The sequence below is a fragment of the Idiotropiscis lumnitzeri genome, chromosome 2 (genome assembly GCF_059441095.1).
Source record: "Idiotropiscis lumnitzeri isolate Australia: NSW breed Sydney's pygmy pipehorse chromosome 2, RoL_Ilum_1.0, whole genome shotgun sequence".
In the NCBI taxonomy this organism is placed as follows: Eukaryota; Metazoa; Chordata; class Actinopteri; order Syngnathiformes; family Syngnathidae; genus Idiotropiscis; species Idiotropiscis lumnitzeri.
Window position 1 is genome coordinate 7,064,251 of NC_142392.1, and position 26,362 is coordinate 7,090,612.

The 26,362-nt window shown below is 41.1% G+C and overlaps 1 long non-coding RNA gene across 1 annotated transcript in view; it reads left to right on the forward strand.

The window, feature by feature from the left end:
- The window catches only part of LOC148341520 (uncharacterized), a 67,017-nt gene that overhangs the window by 16,270 nt on the left and 24,385 nt on the right, over positions 1-26,362 (forward strand). The window contains exon 5 of the long non-coding RNA XR_015842353.1: positions 10,111-10,156. This is a non-coding gene — a long non-coding RNA (uncharacterized LOC148341520). The remainder of the gene's footprint in view (positions 1-10,110; positions 10,157-26,362) is intronic.

The following is a 26,362-nucleotide window of genomic DNA, read 5'->3' on the forward strand; positions in this document are numbered from 1 at the left end:
GGTTTATTGTAAAGACAAATGGAATTGCAAAGGGTGCTGTCAGCTGCGTTTGAAATTAATTACCACACGGGCATTTGAAGAGTGCCCCTAAATAATTGATAAAGGCCATATAGAAGCCGGAAGTGTGCGTTAAATAAGACATGAAAATGCATGGCAGCGCCGTCTTGTCACGTTATGCCACGCTGGGAAATGCATTAAAAGCCAACGCCGAGATGAGGGCTGAGTGATCACAAAACCATGCCATAACTACCATATGTCAGGTCACTTCCTAAAAAAAGATGACGTCCGCGTTTCATATAATGCCATCAAAATGCAATTAGAATGGAATGTTGAGTCATTTTTTTTTTTTTTTAAACTGCGGAGGGGCTGATGTTTTTTAAAGGTAGATAAGTGCGAAAATAAGCTAAATGTTTTAGTCTTACCCTTGTGACTGCAGCAATTAGAGAGAGGTCTCAAATATAAGGCCCGGGGGGCCCGAACTGGCCCCTCTATGGGGGGGTTGAGTTAGCCACAGGAAGAATTTGACAGTAGGGAAAATACTATCGACATACTGCAGTTTCAGTGGATAAAAAGTCTACACACCCCTGTCAAAATTCCGATTTTTTTTTTTTATTATTTTTTATTTTTTTTTTAAATGTGGGGAAAAAATAGCCCAAGATAAATCATTTCCAAACTTAGTCCGCCACCGTCACCTTTAATGTGTACAACTCAAATAATTAAAACCACTTTTTCTTTAAGGCAAGTGAAATAAACTGAAAGCGTTTTTGCACAAGTGTGCACCCCCCCCTCCTTCAGAATTAATATCCAGGCATTTTAGAGGGCCTCTGATGATCCCCAAATGAAATTCAGTTCAAAACAGCCTCCACCTTTCTTCACTGTAGGGATGGTGTTCTTGTGATGATGAGCAGTGTTGTTTGCACCTGATGCTTTTGAAAATATAGCCAGTTCAAAGTTTTGTGAAGAGACACTTGAAGTTCCCAAACGCATGTTCTGCTCTGCACCGAGCTGAGCTAGAATATTCCATTGCATGAGCGCCAGGGTCTGACAGCCTTAAATTAGCAGATGCTGTGTCTTCACATCTTAACATCCACTTCCCACTTTCTCTTGTTTCCATTATCAGCCTCCAATGCTTGCAACGATGAACTGTGGATTCTGGAGGCCAAGCCCACAGCAGACGCGCCCAGCGAGAATCTTAGCACGCTTGTTCGTTGGCATTTGCGCGATTGGCACATGCACAGCTGTATAGAGGCCAGTGCACGTAAAAAAAAAAAAAAAAAGTGGCAACTTCGTCCGCAGCCAGTGGCCATTACCGCGAGCGGTGAACTGCAGCCAAAGGGCATTACAGTCGGATGTTTTTGGACGGCGGCCACTTACCTGCGGTCGAGCTGACAGAAAGGACCCACCGTGAGAATAAACACAGCAACCTTTTACTTTTAGCGCTTTGATACACCAACGGTGGTCTGGAAATGGGAGTTAGTCGACGCAAATTATTTTTTTTTTTTTTTAAAGTTTGCTTGAATGGATGTGTGAACTGAACTTTGGAGGCAATTGCACACACACAAGCAAGATACTCCAAAGTCGAACATTTCTCAGTTCTTCCCCCAAAATCGATACCCCCCTTCTTTGTGTATTTGACGGCGACGTGTTGATGGGCCATCAACACGCAGCTTGGTGCCCCACGGGCATGTGGAGCTCAAATCCCGTCATAATTTGCCATTCTTGCGCACGGTGTGATCCCCGCGTGAGTCGCTTTTGCTTCCCTTGTTATTTTTTCTGGGGGGTGTTTAAAAACAAATGGATCTCTCTGGTGCGGAATTTGTTCAACGAAGACCAGTTGCGATATTTATTTATTTATTTATTTTTACAATTTGAGAACGACCCTCAAATAAAACCCTTTGAATTCTCATGCCATGTACAGCGGATGTGAAAAGTCTACACACCCCTGTTCATGCGACCTTAAACGTCGGGGGGGGGGAAATATTTTTGGAGCTTCAGAAGGAACCGATCACTTTACAACTCTTGATAAATCGCAATCGCCATGGTGTCACAACTCATCTTGGGTCTCCGTGGCCAAATCAGACGAGCGTTAATTAACAGAATGCAGTTTTCAGATGATGAGAGGTGTATAGAGCCACCTCTGTTTATGTGAAACTCAATAAAACCACCATTTTTTTTTTTTTTCTGCCCCATTCAAAGATTTAGACGTCCATGCTTCAGTGAGACCAAAATGAGTGGATATTCCGATTTCCAACAAGCTGAAAGCAACCTTGTCCGTCACTGTACGTCGATAAATCCCTTGCAAAAAAAAAAAGTGAGAGTCAATTCAACGGCTGAGTGAACATGAATGATTTCTATGTCTTTATATCAGGCAGAGACAAGCAGACATTCACGCTGTGCAGTCAGCTTGCGATGTTCCTGGAGAATTAGTGTTGGCTACATTAGGGAGGACTGCTGAGCTAAAGGCTCTGCTGCATTATTCAATAAAGAAGTGCGCGCCGCACGTTCACCAGAGATAGACGCACCCCCCCCCCCCAGTCCACTTTTGTCAGTTTCACTTCAGTGAAATACAGACAGCCAAGGGAACGGTCGTAAATCTACACTGGCGGAATGCTTTCATATTCCGCAGGTTAACCGGAAGAAGCACTTCTTGCATGACGCTACTTTTGTCGCTTTGTGGAAAGATTTACACGGGCTTTGATTTGAGTTAAATTGACAATTTTTTTTTTTTTTTTTTTTTTTTTGTCAAGTAAAAATGCTACACTTAAAGTATTCATAAACTGATGATGAATTGTAAAAATATTCTGGGAAATATTTTTGGGTTTAGCATGAATATGCTTGTAATGTTTGCAAGTCAAATGAAATGAGAAAGGCAAGATTAAAAGAAAAATTAAGACTGAGACTAAAAAGTCAAATAATTTTGAGGAAATAAAAATGAAATGCGGCGTGAATTATGTCGAAACTAGAAATGTGATATTTTCAGCTCTCTTTTGGACAGCAAATTTCAAGGTGAATTTGGGGATTTCGGCATTGAGGGGCAAAATTAAATTTGGATTTTTATTCCGGCCTAAACGGGCTGCTGACGAAACCGATTGCACGTTTCTCTTCAGAGCATTTTTTTTTTTCAGTGAGCTATTAGCTCAATTCTGACGACTTGGCTACTTTTTAGGTGCACAATTAATTTTGGCCATCATGTTTGCCGCCTAGACGGGTTGCCATAAGAATTGTTTTTTTATTTTTTTTAATTTCGCTTTTTGGACAGAATTTCCTGAGCATAATTAATTGACCCACCAATGCCCCCCCCCCCCCCCCCATTTTTCTTTGTCCCATTTTTTTGATTTTACATCTAACGCCAAAAGATGAACTAAAAGTCCTCCTTTTGTCTTTTTATGTGGCAAATGAATCCATATAGTTGTAACGGACCTGTTTTGGGGCGTAAACGCCTCCGACTAAAACGGTCCCTGAGCCACGGATCGATACACCCCAAAAGGAACTAATCAAGTTAATTAGGCGTGCTGAGGAAAAGGAAAATGAACAGCTTTAAAGAAGACATGACGCAATTCATTATGCATTTAATTGCCGTTGGTCATTTCCAGCTAAAAGCAGCTTTGGGGGCTTTCACTCCCCCCCCAACCCCTCCCCGCCTCGTCCTGTAGAAGTGAGATAATAAGAAATGTATTGATTTTTCTGACTCCTGCCCTTCTTATCTAACGAAGCATTTCACTCGGTATGCCTTTAAAAATACCGGTAGATGAAAAAGGAGCTCTGTTTTGCCTCTCACAGGAATAAGCCGGCGACAACTTTCAAACTTTTTGACAACCGTGGCGTTAGTTTGTGATATAACTTAATCTTAATCTTTAATAGATGTTTGGCTGTGGAAAGTGGATTTTATCTTCATTATGAGTAATTGCTTTCATCAACCAAAGTTTTTGTGAGGCAGGTGATTGCAATGAAGATGGAATTTTTCCCAGAGCGCAAAAGCCTTTGTTTCCATTTGCCGGTCTTTTTTTTTTTTTTTTTTTTTTTGTGCCATTGCACTTCATCATAGTGACAAACTAGCAAAATTTGATATCATGAAGTCATACCCGTTTTATCCAAATCTCATTGAGTTGTGTTTGTCCCTTCACGCGGACTGGAATGTCAAATTTTTACACCCGCGGCGCACTTTTGAAAGTAATCGACACTTAAATTCATTGTGTCTAATAATCACTTTTGATTCCCAATTCTGCCTAGCAACAAATGACGATGGTGGAAGATCAACCCTATGATATATTTAAAAAAAAAAAAAAATAATAATAATAATAATGAATATATATATATATATAATTTTTTTTTTTTTTTTTTTTTAAATTTTTTTTTTGATAACGTACATTTTAATTCTTATTAAACTCAGAGTTTTCATGCAGAAATTTGAAAAGCTCATAGCTGAGCAAATCATAGTCTGGCGTGTTCATTTTCTGCCGATTTGGCTTTTTTGCCCTATGAAGATTAATGTGCCTCTGTTTTTTGGGGGGTTTTTTTCCCTGTAATTTATACCTTTACATGATAAATTAATGCCTTTGCCAGAGTCTTGCACGATTAATTTCGCCGCATTGCTCTCATGCTGACAACGGCGGTGACGCTCCCTTGTGACTGCTGAAAGATCACGCTCGAAAGGGTAACAGAAGAATTACAATGTGACAATGGAAAGTACATGCCGTATTGTAAATGTGACAAAGATACATCGGCAAGATTACCGTATTTTAGTACAAGTGCAATGGAACCTCAGTTCTCGTGATTAATCCGTCCCAGGAAGTCTAACTAAAGCCAAATTGCACAAAAACCCAAGCAATATTTCCCAAATCAAAGAATGTAAATCCAATTAATCAATTTTAAAACACCCCCAAAATGTTCACAAAATATGTTGCATTATTTGCAAAAAATGCCATAACATCCTGTCAAAAATCAGCCCTTCAAAATAAAAGAATTTGTTGGCTTATTTAACACCCACATCTAAGCTATTTTTTTTCTTTTTTTTTTTTTAGTTTTTTTAATAGTTAAATAAACCACCAAGTGACATAAGAAAATGTGGTGAAACGGTTCTCAAACTGCATCCTTTTATTTTGAAGGTCTGCCTTTTGACAGAATGTCTTACGCAAATGTCTGTTTTGCATTTGTTCAATTTAGGAAACACCTTCGGGTAAACGCGTATCCATCGCGGGAAATGAATGACCAAGTCACACCGGGATTTTTTTTTTTTTTCTGTACAAAAACCCAGGACCACATTTTGACCACCATTTTTTATTTTTATTTTCTAGATTCTTGATTTCGACCCTCTCTCCTCGGCTATTGTAGAAATCCGCAGCCTTGGATTTTTATAGTCGCTCTTATATATTTTTTTCACGGGTCCCTCTAAGCAAAGAGATTTTTTATTTTTTTTTAATACTTTACAGTGACACCATTAAAATAGAGGCTAATTAAAGGCCGGAGATTAATTAAAAAGCAAATAAAGCTCCGAGTGGATAGGTCAGCAGACTTGACTGCGTAGCGCCGCATTTAATTCACTTCTAAGCAATAGCACATCATTGCTATCGGTTTGCGCGCCGCCTTCCCGCCCCCTTGTGAACAAAAACATTCCATAACTTCACTGTTTATGTGACATTTACTGAATGCCATCCGCAATTAGAAAACATTTCACCACTTTTGCAAGGTATGTGCACTTGCGAGAACGAGCCAATGATGGACACGTTGGAACAGGGCTGACATTTAAACTTTCCGACCGGACATGTGGACGCGCGCAAATCGCGAGTCGTTGGCATTTCTGCGGTAACTAACAAGAGAAACGGCTCTTCACGGACTTTCGAAGGTTTCCAATCGGCAATGGGGTAGCGGCTAATGAGTCTCTGAATTAGGGCATGATCGTTCATGCATCACTTCAAATGTGGCTCATATGTTACTAAACCTTATTAGAAACTTTTCAGGAAGATTCCAATTCAGTTGTTATTCTACATGATTCTACAGCGGGCATCAAACTAAATTATTTAGGAATTGTAAATTAATATTCTACGGACTGCGGCACGTCCAAAGCGGGAGCAATTCCTCTTTGAAAACTCAAAGAGCAATTCGGGAGCAATTCCTCTTTGAAAAATCAAAGAGGAATTTCTCGCTAATATTTAACTCATTCACTACCAGCCGATTTAGGGGGAAAAAAAAAAAAAAAAAAATCTTTGACGTTTTTAGCCGTCAATGGCAGTAAAGGAGTTAAATGTCCAAAAATAACAATCTGCTTTTTACGGTTATCAATGTACGGTGAAAAAAAAGCAAAACTCTGCAGCTTACTTTATACTGCACCGTACGTCTCTAGTCATAAGGAAGGTTCGGTTATTTGTTCATTCCCTTGAAGTTGCAAAGCAGTGAATCCGAGTCTGGATTAAAACATTCTCTTTTGCGGCGTCGATGGGCAGAAGCATCGTGTTTTCCTTTGAGCCTAAATAAACTGTCTAAATTCCACTAGGGGAGATATCCATCCTAGTTACGGCGAGATAGAAGGCCCTATCGGAAGCTTTATGAGATTCCCGTCCAAAGCGGGGTGCTATTACTCAAGTGTTGTCAGTGCTGATCTCAGTCTCGGCACCGGCGAGCGAGGAGAGCCAAATGAAGGCAAAAATCCACACGGCGACTCCGCTGCCTCATCAGGCTACTGAGACGGCCACTGCAGAGTCAGACTTTCGTTGATGATTTTTGATGTGGCGCAATCTGAAGGGAAACGCAGAAAAGCCTCGAAAGCACACAAACATAGATTACATTTTGCTTGAGTTTATTTTAGTCTTTGTAACATTTTTGTTCTTTCAAAAAATAGCATTGTAAAACATTGGGAAAATATAAAGTACTGAGATCTGCAAAAAAATAAAAATATATTACTACTTGGTGTTTTTACTATAAAACTCTTCTTTGTGTTTTATGTATGTTTGTATTATACTGCCCCCTGGTGGCTGAGGTGCGTACACCAGGAGTGCAATGTCAATGGGCATTTTATATGCATTGTTACGTTTTATGAAATTATTATTAATGCTGTATGTTTTTATAAATAATACTCTAGAACAGGTGTGGGCAAACTATGGCCCGGGGGCCACTTGCGGCCCGTTAAACGTTTTAATCCGGCCCTCCAAACTTGAAGAAAATTAAATGAGTAAACTTTGTTCGTGTTTTATTTTCTAAATATTGTGGTGTGTCAAATATTTATTTGGAATGCTTTTGTTAATTTTCATTTAAAATCAAATGTTTTTTTGTTTTTTTTTCTCTGATGGGGTGAGGTTACCAATACACTCCATCCATCTGCTCCTGTTCCGGCCCCTCTGTCAAATTTTAGAACCCATTGTGGCCCGCCAATCAAAGATTTTGCCCACCCCTGCTCAAGAGTACTCGTTTTTATTTTTTAAAAACACAAATTATACACAAATTAAACTCGTAAGTCAAGGCACCGCTGCATGTTAATTATTTTTGCTGATGCTGCGTTTGCTTCAGACGACACTTTTAATTCACCCGAGACGGCCATTTGGGAAAAAAAGAACTTCCCAGAAGTGAGACATAAATTGCGGCCCGAAATGATGTCTCGGATGGAACCGATTGACAATGTCATCAATTTTGTAAGCGGGGCAATTTCGACTAAAGGGAAGAAACGAGTCATTTCGGGAAGTGATCGACGGGCGTCAGAATGGCTGCGTTCCCTTCATAGACGGGGATACCTGGTAATAAAATTGTCGTGATGAAAGGGTTTGCTGAAATGTGCTTTCGACTTATGACAGACTAAAAGTGGTGAGTGGTTCTGACGAGATCTTGATGGGAATTGAACTTTGATGAGTTTCTCACCGGAAGGCCCAGGACAATAGTGGTTAAGGGACACATTGAGGTATTTCTAAGCAGCTTGACTGTAATTGGTTTCTTGCAGACTGAATGGAATCTAGACTTTTACGGTTGGATTTTAACATGCGGATCTTTTATTTGTTTAGATAATAGCCCAAAAAATTTATTCAATGTCTCCACATGGCAACAAATCTGATATAGGTCACTTTTAAAAGCAATTTGAAGAGCAAGTGGAGACTGTCAGTCGGAACTTGGCCAAAAATCGCCTTTAATGTCATCTGGGCTAAAGGGCAGGATGCTGGATCTCCCGGGAGACGCTCTGGATTGCAAAAACCATGAAAGATGAGGCCGGTGTTATGACTCCGGGCAACATGGGAGTGGAGTTGAATTGGGTTGGCCCGGCAAATGCGCTGTAGATTATTTGCGCATATACTATAGATCATCCGAGGGGCAGTTTGCGGGCGAATTATGATCTTTTGTGGTTTAATAATAAATTATATTTGCTATGACTATGCATTACTTGTCTTTACAGACTAGCTGATACTTGAAAAAAAAAAAATTATTAAAAATGATAAAATACTTCAGTCAGTCTCGGTTTATGGTTTGATCACTTTCCCCCTGCATGAACGTTTAAAAAGCTTGCAAATCATTTGAGCATTCTTCCACTTTTTCACTCCACGTCAAACTACGGTGGGCTTTTCCTCACTTTAGGGCATATGTTTGCCTTCTGGCTATTTCATTTTAACTGCAAAAGCTATTTTATGAGAAAGCCACTGCGGAATTCATTCGCTCGTAGTCTGGTCTTCCCGTAGTAAAAAAAAAAAAAAAATAATAAAAGCAGCCGAATGTGCGTCAGTTTGCTTCCCCCGTTCATGTTTAAATGCGGCGGCTGCTTAGTGAGGTCGAGCGGTGCAGGAAAGGAAAGAAGTCATCGCTGGACTGTATGGGCGCCATACATAAGTGAAGCTGTCAGTTTTCATTAAATGCCGACCGTCTAGTCATGCGGCCGTTTGCAATTCGAATTGTGGATGAACTGCGTTGCGAGTTGCCTTGATAACAATTCAAAAGCGAAGCGTGCAGAGTCTCTGTTGCGGAAATGTGTGAGCGCTCGCAACAAAAATGACATTTGCATTTCTCTCTCTCTTTTTTCTCTCTCTATCTCCTTTATATTTTTTCATTTATTATTTTTTTTTTTAATATATTGTTTCCTTATTTCTTGACAGGGTTTCCTATTTTAGTATTTTAAAATATACATAGCAGTGTGGTTCAGTTAAAAAAAAAATATATATAAAAGTAAAATACGAAGAAAAACAAATCAAGATTTGCACTTTTCTACAACAACGGTTATGTGTGCAAGGGTCACTTGCCTTTATTTATTTTTTTTTATTCTTGATTTGTTCACATGAGTCCTATTCAGCTCTGCGGCGGGTCCCAGACATCGGTTTCCCCGTTTGATCAAATAATCGCATTCTGTCGACAGATCAGAGAGGCTCATATTGCATTTCATAAAGGTTGAATTCCTGATGATGTGCCGGCTACACGGGATTACCTCTGCCTTGTTATTCCACCGGGTTAATCAATACAACTAAAGCACGCTCTTTTAATTAAAGGCCATTCTCCTGTTTTGCTGAAGGGGGTATTAGACGTTCAACCAGCGCAACCTTGAGGAAGCCTTTTGTTGCCGGCTCGTGTTTCAGCGTCTATCGCGGAGGTGCGCCGACTTAATAATCGCGCCGTCCTCAGAGAGGGACTTCACACATCCCCCGGAACAACTTTTTACCGAATAGGTCTAGCTCATCACATGCAATCGAAAAAAAAAAAAGGGGGGGGGGGTGGGGGGCAACTTCACTGGAGAGACTCAAGGATTTATTCTAGGTGCGTGTACGTCATCATTTCAAGGAGCAACGTGCTTGACATAATTAGAAAGTTTAAAAAAAAAACCCAATATTTCTGTTTATATCGTTTCTTTTCTGCCCAGCGGTGCGATTGAAAAACCAACCGGGTCGTTAAAATGGAGCAGGGACACATTGGATATTGTTGTATTTAAACTCATTTGCCACATCGTTTATGAGCGACTCTAAATGCTGGTTTCAAATATTATTGACTTAATGTTTATAGCGATTACCTTATTCTTTCCACAAAATTGAAGTTCATTCCTTCATTTTTTTTTCTTTTATATAAAAAAATATTTTGTTAAATGCCTACAGTGGAGGCTGTCTATTTTACGTATTGACAAACTTTTATTTATTTATTTTTTTTTCTGCTCCATAGACTTCAAATTGGAGTTCCAACGTGACTGCCATGACAAATCCAAAAGGTAAGCAGAGCTGCACTTTCTTATCTACACACATGAACACGAGCCGTTATTCCCCATCATATTTTTTTTTTTTTTACTCCTTGACCCATCTTTTTAATTGCGCCATATCCTCAGTGACAGATGTTCTCCACCGGCCCAACTTTATTTGGCCCGAATAAGCAGGTCATGTCTGTTTTTATACTAGATGCTCCGCAGTTAGCACGGGGCCAACCCGGCGACTTGGGATAGCCGCTAAAGAGAGGCCAACGTGTGAGACAGCTGCTCTAAACGAATCCACCGAGAGCTGAGCGATAAGGGAAAAAAAAAAATAAAAATCGCGTCTACCAAATGTGTCGACCTCAGACGCCCGCCATTACAAATTCATGCGTTCGCAACAACATCCCAACGGCTCCTTGGCGAGAAAAGTCCTAACCACACAGATGTTCGATCGCATTGTCTCATCGGATGCGGTCGTGCGTAAACGGCAAACGAGCGATGGCGGTTAGCTGCGTGGGTGATACAGGCGGTCCATGGCTTCTCCCTGTTGGATTTCAAAAAGAAATTAGTTGTTTATTCTGCTAGAGGGATGTGTCAGGATTTAGCGCAATTTCTGGGATATGGAACCTACAGTGGTCACTTAAAACTCAAACGTAAGCCTTCTTCTCCTGAAAGCCAAAACACATTCATCCAACCGTCAAGCTTTGCGTTTGCAGTGACTGACAATCCACTATTTTTATTTTTTTATTTTGTTTTAGCATAATTTAATATAAGAAATTTTTGTATTTTATTTTAATATAATTTAATTTAATTTCTTTTTATTTTTATATTTTATTTTTTATTTTATTTTATTTATTTTTTATTTTGTTTTATTTTATTTTTTATTTTATTTTATTTTATTTTAATTTAGCATAATTTAATTTAATATTTTTTTATATTTTATTTTTATCATTTTTATTTTATTTTAATATTTATTTTATTTTATTTTATATTTAGAAACAGGCCCTCTAAGTGGCAACCATTCTTTTCGGAGGGGGGGGGGCAAAAAGAATCCAATTACAGCGCAATTCAAAGGAACTGTCCCAGTTTTCAAGGCAGGAGACAACCGAGTGTGACAGATTGTTCGGCATCGACTAAAACGAATGCTCGGGCGCTCACGCCGTTGTGGGTGGCAGCAGTATGTTGGCCGTCACACTTAAGCGAGTTCGAACAAATGCAACAAGTCTTGTAACTGTTCTGAACATGTATGTTGAAATGTCTCTTTTTTTTTTTTTTTTTTTTTTTTTAGCATGTTCGTGTTGATATGGGAATATTCCGAAATATTTAAACGGGATGGTTCGAGGACACTGTGATTGGCTTATTTGCAATTTCATACGTAAACACATCCTATAAAAGATTTGTAGACTGTGGGCGTCGCTATCGGAGACGAATGTAATCACGTTGAATTTCATTTACAAATGACTGACAATATGCAAATGATGAATGTTAAAAATGCCCCGTAAAACTTTTACAATGGCACATTTGGACGCGTCGCCCTCCATCGAGGGATACTAATCCTTAAACGTGTCCGCCTGACGTGAATCCGCTAAAAAAAAACACAACGTGCCAATTTCCGACACATAGCGAGCTCATTTCTTTCCTACATTGCCGAACCATCTGGTGACGAGAAGTGACTTGCCCATTTGGGCCTAATGCAATTGGACTGTACCAACCGGCCCACTTAGGGTGATTAACATACAAGCGTCTAACGCAATGTCAATAATTCACGAGTAAATTAAAAATGGCCCGATGAATAATTTGAAATCCAAAAGTCATTTTGAGTCTGGAGTTAAAAAGGGCGGGACTGATTCACGCTCTGATTCACTCTCATCAGCTGATCCAACGTGACAGAGTCATCCTCCAACAACACCTTAACATCTGTGCAATAATGCATTAGACATGGCCGGGGCTGCATGAATGACTCCGGTATGCTGGCTTGCTGATACGAACCGAGTCAGACGGAAAACGAGGCGAGGGTGAAGGCGGGGGGGGTGGGTTCAATCGCAGAATTCACACGTCATCAAATAATTAAAAGCGATGTCTGGTTTAAAACTTAATATTGAAAGATGAGACCGTTTTAAGCTCGTGACAATTTGATATTTGCACTGTGTGTGGGCCATTCCTGAAACCGTAACACGGTAGCTTTGCTTTCGTCTTCTACCTCAGTCAACTTGTATCTTATGCGCTGATTTGCTAGCTAACAGCCAATCAGACTATTTAGTGTCAGCCGCCATTGGTACGCATGTGGTATTCTTTAAATATGTTATTACTATGTCGTAAATGGATTATGACTGATTATTAAGTATCTAACGTAAAATGATTGCGTTTACCGTCACGCACTTTTAAGTGTCGTTCGTAACAGTTAAGTCGGCTACCGAAAGGCCTCTCGCACGAACAAAACTTATTTCAAGTTGCAAAAGGCTTTGTGAAATTCCAAAAGGGGCCTGTCTGATCTCAAGCAGCTAATTAAGTGTCAAGCAACTTTTCCAAATAAAAGATTAAAACCCCGTAGCCTCGGCTAGCCGCCGCGCTCTCCGGCTGCTCGTTGGCTGCAGCGTGATTGGCAGGTGATTTATGACTAATCTGACTGAGCATTAGCGAGGTTGTCTCCCTCATCAGTTTGCGGATATTAAAAATGATGAAAGTGGGAGACCCGTGACAAACAACAGCACGAGTGTGCTCGTGTCCAAGCCCGCCTCGTCCAGAAACAATGCCATGGCATATAGCTTCGATATTACGTTCATAAACAATGCGGCACTCCAAGTGTTGTCTTTGGAGTTTATTTCTTGCCGAGAGAGATTGGACACAGCGCACAAATTCAGGATACGAGGTCCCGAGACAAACGGCGAATAAAATGCGCAGCTCAGATGAATTCATTGTGTTGTGTGTCTGATCGTGCACCAGACACGGAGACGTTTTGAGAATGGTCGTTGACTTTTTGGATTTGTGTGATTTGATTTAAAAAAATATATATAAATATATAAATAAATAAATTAAATAAATAAATAAATAAAATGAAGCAAGATAATTAAAAAAAAAAAATCCACCATTGTTATGACGTGTTCTTGTAAAAGTAAACTGATAAAATGTGGTTGCATAAGTGTGCACACCTTTCTATCACTCGGTAGGTGGCTGTGTTCAGAAATTAAATTAAATTCCGTCTGATTATCCACAATGAAAGTAGCCGGCTTTCCTGGCATGCAATCCTTGAATATATTTAGAACTGTTCATAATTCGCTTGAATTTCCCTAAAAAATAATCTAAAGTGGATTTATTAATTCCAGAGTCAAATCCTGGTGAAAGATTAGATCCGATTTGACTGCGCCGCTGTACCTAATAGAGTGTCCGCTCCGAGTATGTTATCACGTCGGCTTGTCAAGTGTGCTTTATTATAAAAATCCATATTTAATATCCCGAGTCAACACGAGCGACACTTAGCAGTTGAGTGTATATGAAGCCAAACACTTGAAAAGACAGATAGACATCGTCTGGTCTATTCCGCGGCCATCCAGTGGAGCCGTCGTGCCAGCCACAGGAAATTGCTCGGAGCGTTCCAATTCTGCGCCTATCGAGTCAACTTGTTGTATTCTCCAAATGGCTTGTGCGCGAGTTGTCCCAATTCCTCGGCGTGTGCAGATTGGATTGACCGCCGCTCATCACCCCAATTTCCAACGACAAACTCCACAGCACTCCACCGACCCACCGTGGACGATGAGTGTTCGTAATATTTTGTTGAGAGAGTCACCATGCGTCGGTCGGCTCTCGTTTTAGGAACGCGACCGAGAAACCAGATTGGTCGAAACATTTTGACCTTGGCATCGAATTGACATGTTATCAGGGGTCAGAGGTCAGAGCTCTGGGTTCAACTAGCTATGACATGTAAGGGGGCGTAGCCCTGAGATGTTCTATCCATCTATCCATCCCCCCCGCCCCCCTCACCCCCGCTGCTGTCGGATGCGCTTACAGCGAGCTCGCAGGCTGTCATCTGTCACGCCGATATCCCCCCCCTGGCGAGCCTCCATTTAGAGCCACGACTGGGCCTCCCTGCCTGGAAGAAGTAAGCGCACAGTAAATAGCCAGAGTGTATAAATCCCAAGCGACCCTCTGGAAATAAACCGAAGTGACCCGACTGTTAGATGGACTTTGACTGGACCGCATGAACGGCGCAATTCTCTTGTGGTGTAATGCATGGCATGCTGCAGTACAGAAATTCAATTTTGGGAAGTGCATGTCAATCGGGCGGGCAGATGCGCGTCACTCTCCCGCCTGCGGAAGGTAATATTTTTAATAGGCTCTGATTTTCTTAGATGGGATAGTGGGAGGAGTCTGAGTTGAATGTGGCGCGAACATAATCAAGCGCAGTTGAAAATCTGTCTGTAGTTCATTAAAAAAAATGATATACACCACCGATGCTGGTTAAAAATATGAATGTGTACACGGTCTAGCCCTGTGAGGACGTGTGAGAAAGTGAAAGAAACTAATTTCTGCATCTGTTTGGAAAAAAATACTGGCGCTTTTAATTGATATTTAATTTTTTTCTTTTTTTTTTTTTTTTTTTTTTTTTTTTTTTTTTTTTTAGTATGAAAGTCAAAAGCTCCATTTGGTCATTAAATTTTTCCCATTTGCCATCACTTTTTTTTTTTTTTAAACTTGTACATTACAATTAAGTACAGTTCAGTTGTATTTAACTTTAAAGTACAATACTTTAGCACTTATTGCGACTGTTTCTCGTTTTACTTGTTTAATGCCTCCTAATTTAATTATTCCAGTATGTTTTGAAAACGATTAAGCAGTGCACAGTATTGTTTTTAAATCAATAACATATTTCTGTTCAGATGAAAAGCCTTAACATAGTTGCATCATCATCGTATCAACACCCGAGGCGTAGGGGGGGGGGGGGGGATGAAAAAGTTTGATGGGTGCTTTCTCAGCAAGACTAATGGCGCTTTTCTAAACAATGCATCTCCGAGCTACCTCGCCAGTATTCTGCAGGGCACAATGCCCACGGCCGAAAGCTGCTGCAGTCCACACCAGCGTCGACTTCTGTGTGCTGCAAAGACTGCAGTGGAGCAAGTGATTTATTCCACCTGTCAGCACAGCAGATGCTCCAGACGGATGCTCGAGTGTTTTTCGGCTCAGGCAGATGCCTCCTTTCATATAGGGTGGCTCTCGCGCAACAGCCGGAGGCGCAAATCAAATCAAACCGATACCAACTCCAATTGAAATCAAGTCCCAATGAGGAAATGCCTCGTTGCGGGAATGTCGGATTGCACTCGAGTTTGTCTTTAGCGCGTGCCTCAACTGTACGAGACGCGCTACTAATTGAACCGCGTGTTGTTCGCGACATATATCACATCCTCGGTTAGGGGCGCAAATTGCAACACTCTGTCTTGTGCCCAATTCATCTCAATCGGAGTGACAACAAACAGCGCAACTTAATTGCTGGAAACATTTAGTTTTTTTTAAACGCGTAACATGGAACACGTAAAAGGGAGCATATTGCGCTCAGTCTGGCCTTCCACTACTGCAAGAGGTTTTCAATCCTGTTCCTCGAGGCCCACTCCTGTTTTCCCATCTCTCCCTGCTGCAACACACCTGATTCAAATAATCAGGATTGGTATGTAGCTTCTGCAGATCTTGCTGATTATCTGATGAAAAACAGGCAGGACACTAAGAGGTCTTCAATCCTGTTCCTCGAGAGCCATTCCTGTTTTCCCATCTCTCCCTGCTGCAGCACACCTGATCCAAATAATCAGGATCGCTATGTAGCTTCAGCAGATCTTGCTGATTAACTGATGGAAAACGGGCAGGACATCGGCCATCGAGGAACAGGATTGAGGACCGATGCTCTAGTGCAGGGGGTGTTCGATCCTGTTCCTCGAGGGCCGGTGTCCTGCCTGCTTTCCATCTCTACCTTCTGCAACACACTTGATTCAAATAGGAAACCGGCCCTCGAGGAACAGGATTGAGGACCGATGCTCTCGTGCAGAGGGTTTCCAATCCTGTTCCTCAAGGGCCGGTGTCCTGCCTGCTTTCCATCTCTACCTTCTGCAACATACCTGATTCAAATAATCAAGATTGTTGTCTAGCTTCTGCAGACCTTGCAGGCAGGAAGCCGGACCCCGAGGAACAGGATTGAGGACCACGCCTCTAGTGGGTCAAGTTTGACGCTAATTTTGATGCCAAGTATTTTAAGTTCCACTTGGTAATTGGTTAGTGGAAATTGGGAAGCACCGTTTTGTTTTTTCCCCCTTTTTTTCTTTTAGTAAAAAATTAATCTGCACTGTGATGTCAAAGGGGCCCTAATTGGAAGCAAACTCCAAACTAAAATATTTAGAATATTTATGAATAACATTAAAAACAGGATGGCAGCCTCAGCCTTGGTTTCATACTTCAATTATAATTGGTCCATTTTTAATTTTTTTTATTTAATCGTCTACACTTTACACGCTCCATCCAAATGCCCCACAAATTGCTGATTTAATTTTCAAGTTGAAAATCTAACATGCCCTCGATATGTTTCGCTAAACAATGTGTGGATGAACTTGCATTCAATTCACTAAGCGTGTCCTTCAATTTCTTTAATAATAGAATACAATAATGTTATCAAGACGAATATAGCCAGACCGGCTAAGTGCTTTTGAGACTAATTAGCTGTGATTGACTTCTCTAAAATGTACCTCTTATAGCCGAGGGGGGCGGGGGGAATGCGACTTTAATTGATAAGGTGACATCGTGACACTTTGGCATCTCTGAACCATAATCATTGCATAGATATTCGCATTATTTCAGGCGCTCCGACAGTTATTAAGCCTCGGCGCTGACTTTGGCTGGGTGTCAGTCGTGGCTCCCAAGTGTAACAAATCCAACACAACTTTCATTACCCGAAGCAGTCAACAGAGAATGATAACATCAGGGAACAGTTGTCATTTTATGACCGAGGCCTTCTGCTCGTTTATTCATAAACTCGATGTATAAAGAGGTATCGAGGTCGGAAATGACAGGGCGGTAGCGGTGGGGGTGATCAATAAACTATATTGCGATGGCTGTCTATATGGGAGTAAGCGATCGATATTTTGACTGACTTTAGTGGAAGCAAATTGGCGACGTGTTCTGCCGTCTTTTCTACTGGCACAATGCACCGGGAAAAAAAAAGTGAGCAACAGCTCTTTCCTAAAAAACAAAAAATTGAAAAAAAATTTTTTTTAAATTAAAAAAATTGAAAAAAATAAAAAACATTTAAAAAAATTTAAAATGTAAAAAATTTAAAATTTAAAAAAAAATTAAATAAATAAATAATAAATAATAAATTCACAAATAAATACATAAATAAATATTGTAAATTGTATCTGCACTTAGGTGTCATACTAATATTAATTTTATATATAAATCTTTTTTTTTTTTAAATAAAAACACTACAACACCAAACTGTCAGCCTATTTATGTTGCCAATAACATGTCAGCATTAGGCTAGTGGACTTATGTGTTTTTTCTTTTTTTTTTTTTTTCCCGAATATGCAATTTGTAATTAATCTCACAATTAATTTTCTCTCGCCGGACCCTCTTTGTATAGCGCTTCTGTACATTCACGGTGCTCAAAGTGCTTCGACACTCTCAGACAATTTAATTAGATGCATTGCCATTAGTGGACGTTGAGTATTTTGCTCAAGATACTTCGACGTTTCCATTACAGCATCATAAACGTATATCCGGTACCAGGATTAATTGGTGACTTTGAACGGAACAAAGTGTTTAGAGAGAGTCATTACAATTTCAATGTGCTTTTGTGCTGTAAGTGAGAAGCAGTTACAGCATGTATAAGTCATTTCGAGGCAATGATCCAACAGGAAATTTAATGCAAAAAAAAAAAAAATGACTGCTTTCAATGGTGCTTTCTTGATGGGGCCATTCACTTGTTCTGCAAGACGCAAAAAAAAAAAAAAAAATGCTCCTATTGTACGTATGCTTGTTCCTCCTCCCTCGCCGCCATTTGCATGACAGCCGACATCGCTCTTGTCCCGAGGCGACGCTCACCTTCGGCGGTGGTGCCGCTGAAAGTGACCGATGGAATCATCGTGGAAAGCCACCTCTGATCAATACTAGTAATAGAAGCTATAAGACCTCCTCACTTTCCCGCTGTACCGTCTCACTCAAACCGAAGCGGATCGATGCTCTTGTATAACGGTCGCCATCGTAAGCACATTTTCAAGCCCAGTTTTGACGTGCGTCATAAATGAGAACGAGACGCACCGGACTCTGGCAGACTGCGGTTGACTGACAGTTGGTGTTGATTCTCGGTTAACTGCGATGCTCGGAGGGGAGTGAGTGTTAGTTAACGGTGTTTTATACGCCTCGTATCAGAAAGGGAGGAAGTTGGAGCCTTAACCTCCGTGTCACGGCTTTCTGTTTGGCTTCTCGGAGGAATGTTGATTTTCATGCCACTTGAGACCATTGTTGTCTATTTGACTTGATAAAACATTGACTGAAAAATTGACCATTCATGGCACAGTCCGATCATGACAGACGACACAGCTTAATTCGTAATAATTATCCGTCAGCCAATCATTGAACAACTGTCTGTTTCTAGCCGTTAGCATAAATGTCGTCCTCGTCTCAAACGGGCACCCAAGTCTTGAGGATGAAGTACTGCTGCCATGAGGGAAAATATGCTTAGTTTTTGTCGTTTTCTTGGAACCAGCACCACTTGAAATCCATTCTTGCCATTATTTATATATATATATATATATATATATATATATATATATATATATATATATATATATATATATAATTATTATTTTATTTATAATTATATCGTACCATAAAGGGATAATGGAGCTTTTTTTTTTTTTTTTAATTAATTTTTTTTTTTTTGCCTCAGGCTTCCCTAAATGCGTTTCGTTTTTAAAGCACCTCCCAAAGTGCTTTTGCTCTATAACTTCATTCACACGATGATGGTGGCGTATGCTGCATTAAAAAAAAAAAAACAATTAAAAAATTGCTTGACTACGTCCACATCGCTGGACAACCTACTTCAGAAAGCGCAATATTTTTTCGGAGTGGGGGGGGGGGGGGTAGGGGGGTTAGTGAAAGAAAATATGCCTTTGAATTGAATCTTCCTCCTATATTTGTTGGAAACTGACCCATGAATGAGGATAGTAGAAAGAGAGCAAACAAACAATTTGCAGTGTGCAAATACATCACCGCCTTAGGGGAGGTAAATGTAAGCTTGTGCAAATATAAGGCAGCGGTGAGGATGACAAATGTGTCTCGGGCTCTCATTTTTCTTTGAGCTGGCATTATGGTCAAGGAGGTGATTCATTCCGGTGGTGCAAAATTCGAAAATGAAAAATTTAGACGTCAGCCCTCAGAAATACAAGACTGTTTTCTCCCAGTTATATTCATTGATTGACTTTCAAAGTGTAAAAATGATTTCTCCAAAATATGTGACGTTTCAAACTGACTCCGGGTATAAGGAGAAGCGGCACTAAAACAGCCCAAAATCCAAATGTCAGGACAAGAGATTAGTTGCTTATTCGATGTAGTCTACTTATTTCTGCAAGTAGGACTAAAGCCTGGGATAGAGAATGTTCTACAATCTTCTTTTTTAGCTTTGAGTCACCTCGTTGCCGATTGGGTGAACAGTCTTGTGGCGTCTTACTTTTGTCGGCTCCGTTGAACTACAACGGGCCGTCGGCGGAATTGCATACTGTCGCCGACTTCATATTTCTCATAAATTCCATCAGACTTCCTCTTTAACTTATTCACTACCAGCCGAATAAAAAAAAAAAATGCATCTTTGACGTCTTTAGCCGTCAATGGGAGTGAATGAGTTAAGCAGACGCCTGCTCTCCATTGCGTCTCATCTGACGCCGACTCGCTAATGTTCGGAGAATAACGGCGTCACCGCGCGGCAATAAGAACCTTATGACGGATTACTTTGCTCATGCGGAATTATGTGGGAAATAATAAGTGAAATGTTTACTGCACTTAGGTTTGATTTTCTGTTATAATACCAAATAAAATGAAAGTGGGAGCGACTTGAGGTGAGTGTGAAATCATCTCCGGGGGGGAGATTTACGATCGCAACAATTAATGACCTGTGGTGAGCATAAATCCTCTTCTCTATTGCTATTTTCAGGATTTAACGCTAAATCTCAGCATGGCTAACCCTTTGGCGAACAGAAGCATCTGCCTTCTCCGGCCCTCACCCGCGCGTCTTCGCATTTTCCGCCATGCCTCGGAGGGCATGAATTCATCATCTTCTTACCGCCATCTTTGCATTGTCTTTGAAGCGGTGGCCTGATTAGCATATTTCAAATCAACTGCGGACTCATTGTGAGCACGGCAGCCCGGGAGAGGCGATTGTTTAAGTAAACAGGTGCAAATCGACGTCCGCTTTAGCGCCATCTAATTATATCGTCTGCTTTTGTGGAGGGGGCGGGGTCATGACTTTGATTATTCATGCATATTTTTATTGGATCCGTCCATCATAACATTTAAATAGTATTCGGTTGTATTTAACTTTAAAAAGTTATGTCCTCAAGATTGAATGGATTTGCCCATTCCCATGGCGAACTTGTGTTATGACTATGTATCAGCGCTTCGGTTATTTGTATGTCAAAGCCATACGAGCGCAGGCAAACGTCCAAGCATCGACATCTGCTCCTCACGCTCACCCATCCGTCGCCTTGCAACTGCCATTTTCCCCCGCGATGCTTTGTGCCTCGCCCCCGCCTTAATTTATTCCCATCACACACACAGCAGGTGGATGAGTCATACCACAATGACCTTTTGACAAGATAATGGTCAACGAGAGGCGGAGGTCGTGCTCACCGCCGCGGTGGTTGCTTGTCGTCTGCCGCTTGAAAGCTGTCCGTCACAAACAAGCGAGTCGAGAGGGAGCGGCGATCTATATGAGGATGTATACTCCATATACACGCGCGTGCCAGGCCCAGTCTCAAACGCGAGACCTCTGAACTGTGAAGCAGATGTGCTTGTTCACTCAGCAACCTTTTGCTCAGAAATGTCCAGCCCAGCCCTCATACTTATTTTATTTATTTTATTTTAGAAAGCCGCCAGCAATCTCGGGTGTCGAATATCATAATCAGACTCTCCTGATAGGACATTTGTTGTACGGAGCACGGCGCCGTGAATGTAGCCTGACACTATCATTAGCGGCGATAATGGACAGGATGTGCTTCCTGATCGACTGAGAGCGCACGAAAAAAAAATAGAATCGAAAAATCCATCCGACGAGAGCTGAAATAGACGTGGGGTGTGTTGAGGCAAAGCATTTGGATGAATCATCTCTATGGTAGATAGATTGGTAGATGAGAGAGAGAGTGTGTGTGAGTGTGTGAGAGAGAGAGAGTTTGTGAGAGAGAGAGTTTGTGAGAGAGAGAGTGAGAGAGAGAGTGAGAGAGAGAGTTTGTGAGAGAGAGAGTTTGTGAGAGAGAGAGAGAGAGAGAGAGAGAGAGAGAGAGAGAGAGAGAGAAAATTTGTGTTATCTCTTTTTTTTTTTTTATTAAATATTATTTTTAGTTATTTCCAAAGGTAAATCTGATTTAGCGGAAGGATTAGGAATCATTTCCTGACTCAAGCGCCACCTTGTTTTTCTTCACACCGAGACGTACTGAAGAAGAAAATGTCATTTCCTCGGACTGCGCGGCTCATTGAGAATCACGCGAGTGTAAAAGCGTCGCCTTTGTCCGGTTTTGTTACATCAACAGTAATGCAGTCAAACAAGGCCTAACTGAGAAAAGGACCTCACCCAAATCAGTCAAAACAAATATCACGTGTTCTGTACTTGCTGGCTTTTAAATTTCCACCTCATTTCATACTGCTCAAGTAGGATGGAAAAACCCAGATCGGTTTAGATTTACCCACTGAGACTGTTTTTATGTTTATGGAAAGACCTTTTGACCAAAAATAACATTCACAGGCTACAAAAAACTCTCGCACATAATAGACCTCTCATAAAACAAAGCAAAGAACTCTCTCTGACACTAACAAACTCCCGACAAGCCCCAAAAACTCGTGAACCCCCTAAAACAAAACAAAAAACTATTAGACTCACCACAAGACACAGAAATACATTATCTCTCACAATTTGAAAAATCTCATATAACTCATTCGAAACCCAGAAAACTCACACATTCACCGCAAAACCCCACTAAAACTTGCCACAAACCTCCCACTCACAAAACAAACTACAAAAAAAAAATCATATGCACCAAAACACCCCTCTGTCTCCCATCCCAAAACTATCACATAAAACACAACCTCTCTCACATGAAACGGTCCAAAATCGTATCTCACATTAGAATTGTTTTTCTTTATAAAACTCTTTCCCCACCCAGAGTAACTCTCATATTCACCACAAAACCCCACTAACACTCAGCAAAAACTTCCCACTCACAAAAAAATAATCAAAAAAGGCACAAAAACTCTAGCATAAAACTCTCACACATTTTATTGCTTTCGCTGTATTTCTTGTTGTATTATTGCTATTTTTTGTTATACTGTCAGTTGCGGAATGTGCTTTATAAATAAAATTGTATTGGAAAAAAAAATCACTCACTCTCACACAAAACTCACACCCAAAAAAAAATCACTATCAGCAAATCAAAACTCTCAACAAAAATCTCACATGGGTCAAAACCACACTCACTCTCAACTATAAATATCCCCCCCACAGCTAAAAAAAAAATAACACCCAAAAGTCACTCACCTTTAAACTCTCACATAACAAATGATGCTTAAGTCGTACACGTCAAAACCTTCTTTTAGGTCCAACAAAAATCCTCTTACACCACAAATAATATCTCGCATGACAAATACAAGAAAAATCCCTTTCATACACACCACACAACCTCTCACACACTCGAAAATAACTTTACACTCACATAACCCAAAAAAAAGACACCCAAAGTCAAATGAAGGGTTTCCTCCAATAATGAAAATAACTTTCTTTACAGGCACTCACACACACTCTAGTAGGAACCGCTCACCTTGTTCGACCTCTACTTCCGGCTCGGTCGTCATGGTAACAAAACCCTTACTCACCATTGGATAGGCACACCCCCTAACAACAGGCTTCATTCCGAATATTGAAATAATGACGCGTAAAGTCAAGATGAAAATATCGGGATGCAAAATGCAATCTAAACATTCGGTGAGAGTTTTTCAAACAAATTCCCACTGATCACCGTTGTAGCCAATTATTGATTGCTTATTGAATCAGCGGGTTTGATCTTGGAGGTTAAGTCGGGATCGGTCGCTCACTTCTGTCGCATCTGTGTTGTTTTTGACCTCGCTTTGTCATCGCCTCCTTTGAGCATCATTTCTTGGAGGAGGCGCCCTTTGCCTCTCGCACCATCACGCGCTCATTAATCATCCTCACAGCCTTCATTAAAGCTGCCGCCAATGCGCTGCTACCCTCCTTTCGCACATCCGCTATACCCCCCCCCGCCCCCCCCCCTCACTTAACTTCATTTATTTTCGCCACGCCGTTCTGCTTACCTCCACTTTATTTACCGCCGAACACCATTTTGTTTGCGCGTCATGGCCGTTCGGGCAAATTTAGTGGCGTTTCCACAAGGGGGATGAGACGGGGAGGCAGGATGTCCTCCTTACTCATCACATTCACTGTAATTTACTCATTAAATTTCTGCAAACAGTGTTTCCCCCGCCGCCCAGATGCCAGAAATCAGATGAGAGAAGGGATTTGTAGCGGGCAACCCTATCGAACGATTGTTTTTACCGTTGAAAATCACATTCGTCCCTCTTTAGGGTTTTTACAGTCATGCATTAGGATGCTAAAATTGACGTTGCGCTGTGGTGAATCTCTGGATCGCCGTCATAAAACCTTCTCCCTTTTGAGATTCATGGGACAAGTAATAATAAGAAATCCAGTTTTTTTCCCGGAGGAAATAACGTAAAGTGAATTCATTTGTTTCGGCCGCGGCTTTGTGGGCGCGTCGGAAAAGCTATATATTATCCACCGGTAAGCAAGCGCTGATAACGCGCCAGAATAAACACGGGAACTGTAAAGGAAGATTCTCTTCGAGTTCCGTTCCACTATATGCTTTATCAACATTTTTTTTTTTTTTTAACATCACACTACACCGGGGATGGAAAATTGCCAACTGGGCTCAAAATGGACAGTTTCACTTAGGGGTGTGCTGACTTTTGTTGCCTTTTTCTTGCTTTACATGAACTCATTCACTGCCATTGACGGGTATTGCCGCCAAAAAAATGCATTCCTTTTTTTTAATGGTTTTAATGGGTGTGTGTTGAATTATCTGGAGGGAATGGGCAAACTACGGCCCGGGGGCCACATGCGGCCCATTAAATGTTTTAATCCGGCCCGCCGAACTTGAAAAAAAAAATAAATGAAAAAAACCTTGGTAATGTTTTATTTTCCCTGTAATTCTGATGTGTCCCCACTAGGAGGCACACTCTAAGACAAAAATGTTGGTGTTGTGCTATTATTCATTTTCATTTAAAATTAAAGCCTGTTTTCTCGATATATTAACTGTATTTATTTTTTTTTCTCCGACGAGGTGAAATGACCGAAACACTCCATCCACCTGCTCCCTTCTGTCATATTTTAGAACCCATTGTGGCTCATGAATGAAAATTTGCCCACCCCTGACTTAAGGAGACAAAAAAGGTCATCATACATCATTAGATATGGCATGGGCTTTTATCGGTCTGAAAATATTTCCCGGAAAATAAGTATCTCATGTGCTCTGCTTTAAGTATGTCAGAGCGGGATGTTGTGAGCTAGGAAGCTTTTTCAGTAGCGTCTCTGTAATTTTTATTTCACCAAATTTAGGCGCTGTAATTTTAATAGATGATGGCATAGGTTAGTTTTTTTATAAATAAAATAATGAGCGTCCTCCTTTTGGTTTCCCCCCCCCCAAACCTATTTCATTTCAACAAAAGGAATATGGATTTTGCGTGCAGTTTGGCCTTGGCGGCGGTCTACATTCTACGTAGTCCCATTCTAGCAGGTGACACGCTATTCTTAAATTGTATCTCCGGCGTAACATTGATTTGTTACGCCAACCAATTTCCTTTCCTCTCAGCGGTGCCCCGATGAACTTCGCAGTCCTGGTGGCATTTACTGTCCCAGAAACATTTCACTCGGCTGCTTGCTCACCTCGCACCTTCCTCCGATTCATAGCACCTCTCTTCCCGCAGCCATTTTCACTACTGATTAATCCCAGTGGACCGGTCTCCACAATATATTCGGTCTCGTGAGGCACTTCCTGTACAAAGTGTCTCATCAAAAGCGCCTCAACCCGAAATAGAAAGTAATCCGGCGGAATTTACAGCTATCCTGCAGGAACGGTCTTCGTATTAATTTTAATACACAGGACACAGTTCAGTACCTTTTTTTTTTTTTTAGCTTTCGTCTATCATGTGTGACTTTTAACTCTCTGACCCAGATTTCATCCCCCACGAATACGAACTGGCCTCCTCTGAACTAAACATTTGAAAATATCAATGATGAGATCCAACCTTACTACTAGACTGCTGTCTATTGATCAGATGACGAAATTTAGTGTCTGGATCGAAAGTGGTAAACCATTTTTTTTTTTTTTTTTTTTTTTTTTTTTTTTTTTTTTTTTTAGAAATAAGGTTGCCGAGCAACCTCTAAAGTGTGCATGGAAAAGCCGCTCATTATTTCAGTCTACAAAGACTTGATAGATGTTCCAAGCTTGAATCAGACCCGACTGCCAATGTGCGGCGAGCAGAACAGGAGAACCTTTTTGCAATGACGGGGAAAGAATAGCTTTCGGTCCTGGCCGTTGACGACCGACAGATTCAAAACGGCGAACCCCACCGAAAGCTAGCATGTAGCGCACGGCATTCCGAGTGAATGGCGGCGGTATTCCCATTCGAGGCATGCCGACTGCACGTCTCGCGTAGCGGGAGCGAGGCCGAGGTCGCGGAGCTCCACTGAGATGCGGACAATTACGGGCCGCCGCATCGACGGCCTGTAATGAGACAGCCTTTTCCTCTCACACATCATCACATGCTCTTAAGCGAAGAGCGCCGCGGGGACGCGGGCGAGGGCAGAGCGCAGAAGAGCTGCCCTTATGCTCCTGCGGGGAACGGGGATGCTCAAATTAGCGCTGTTGAGGTTTTCTTTGATTGCTTGTCCACAAATGAGGATGT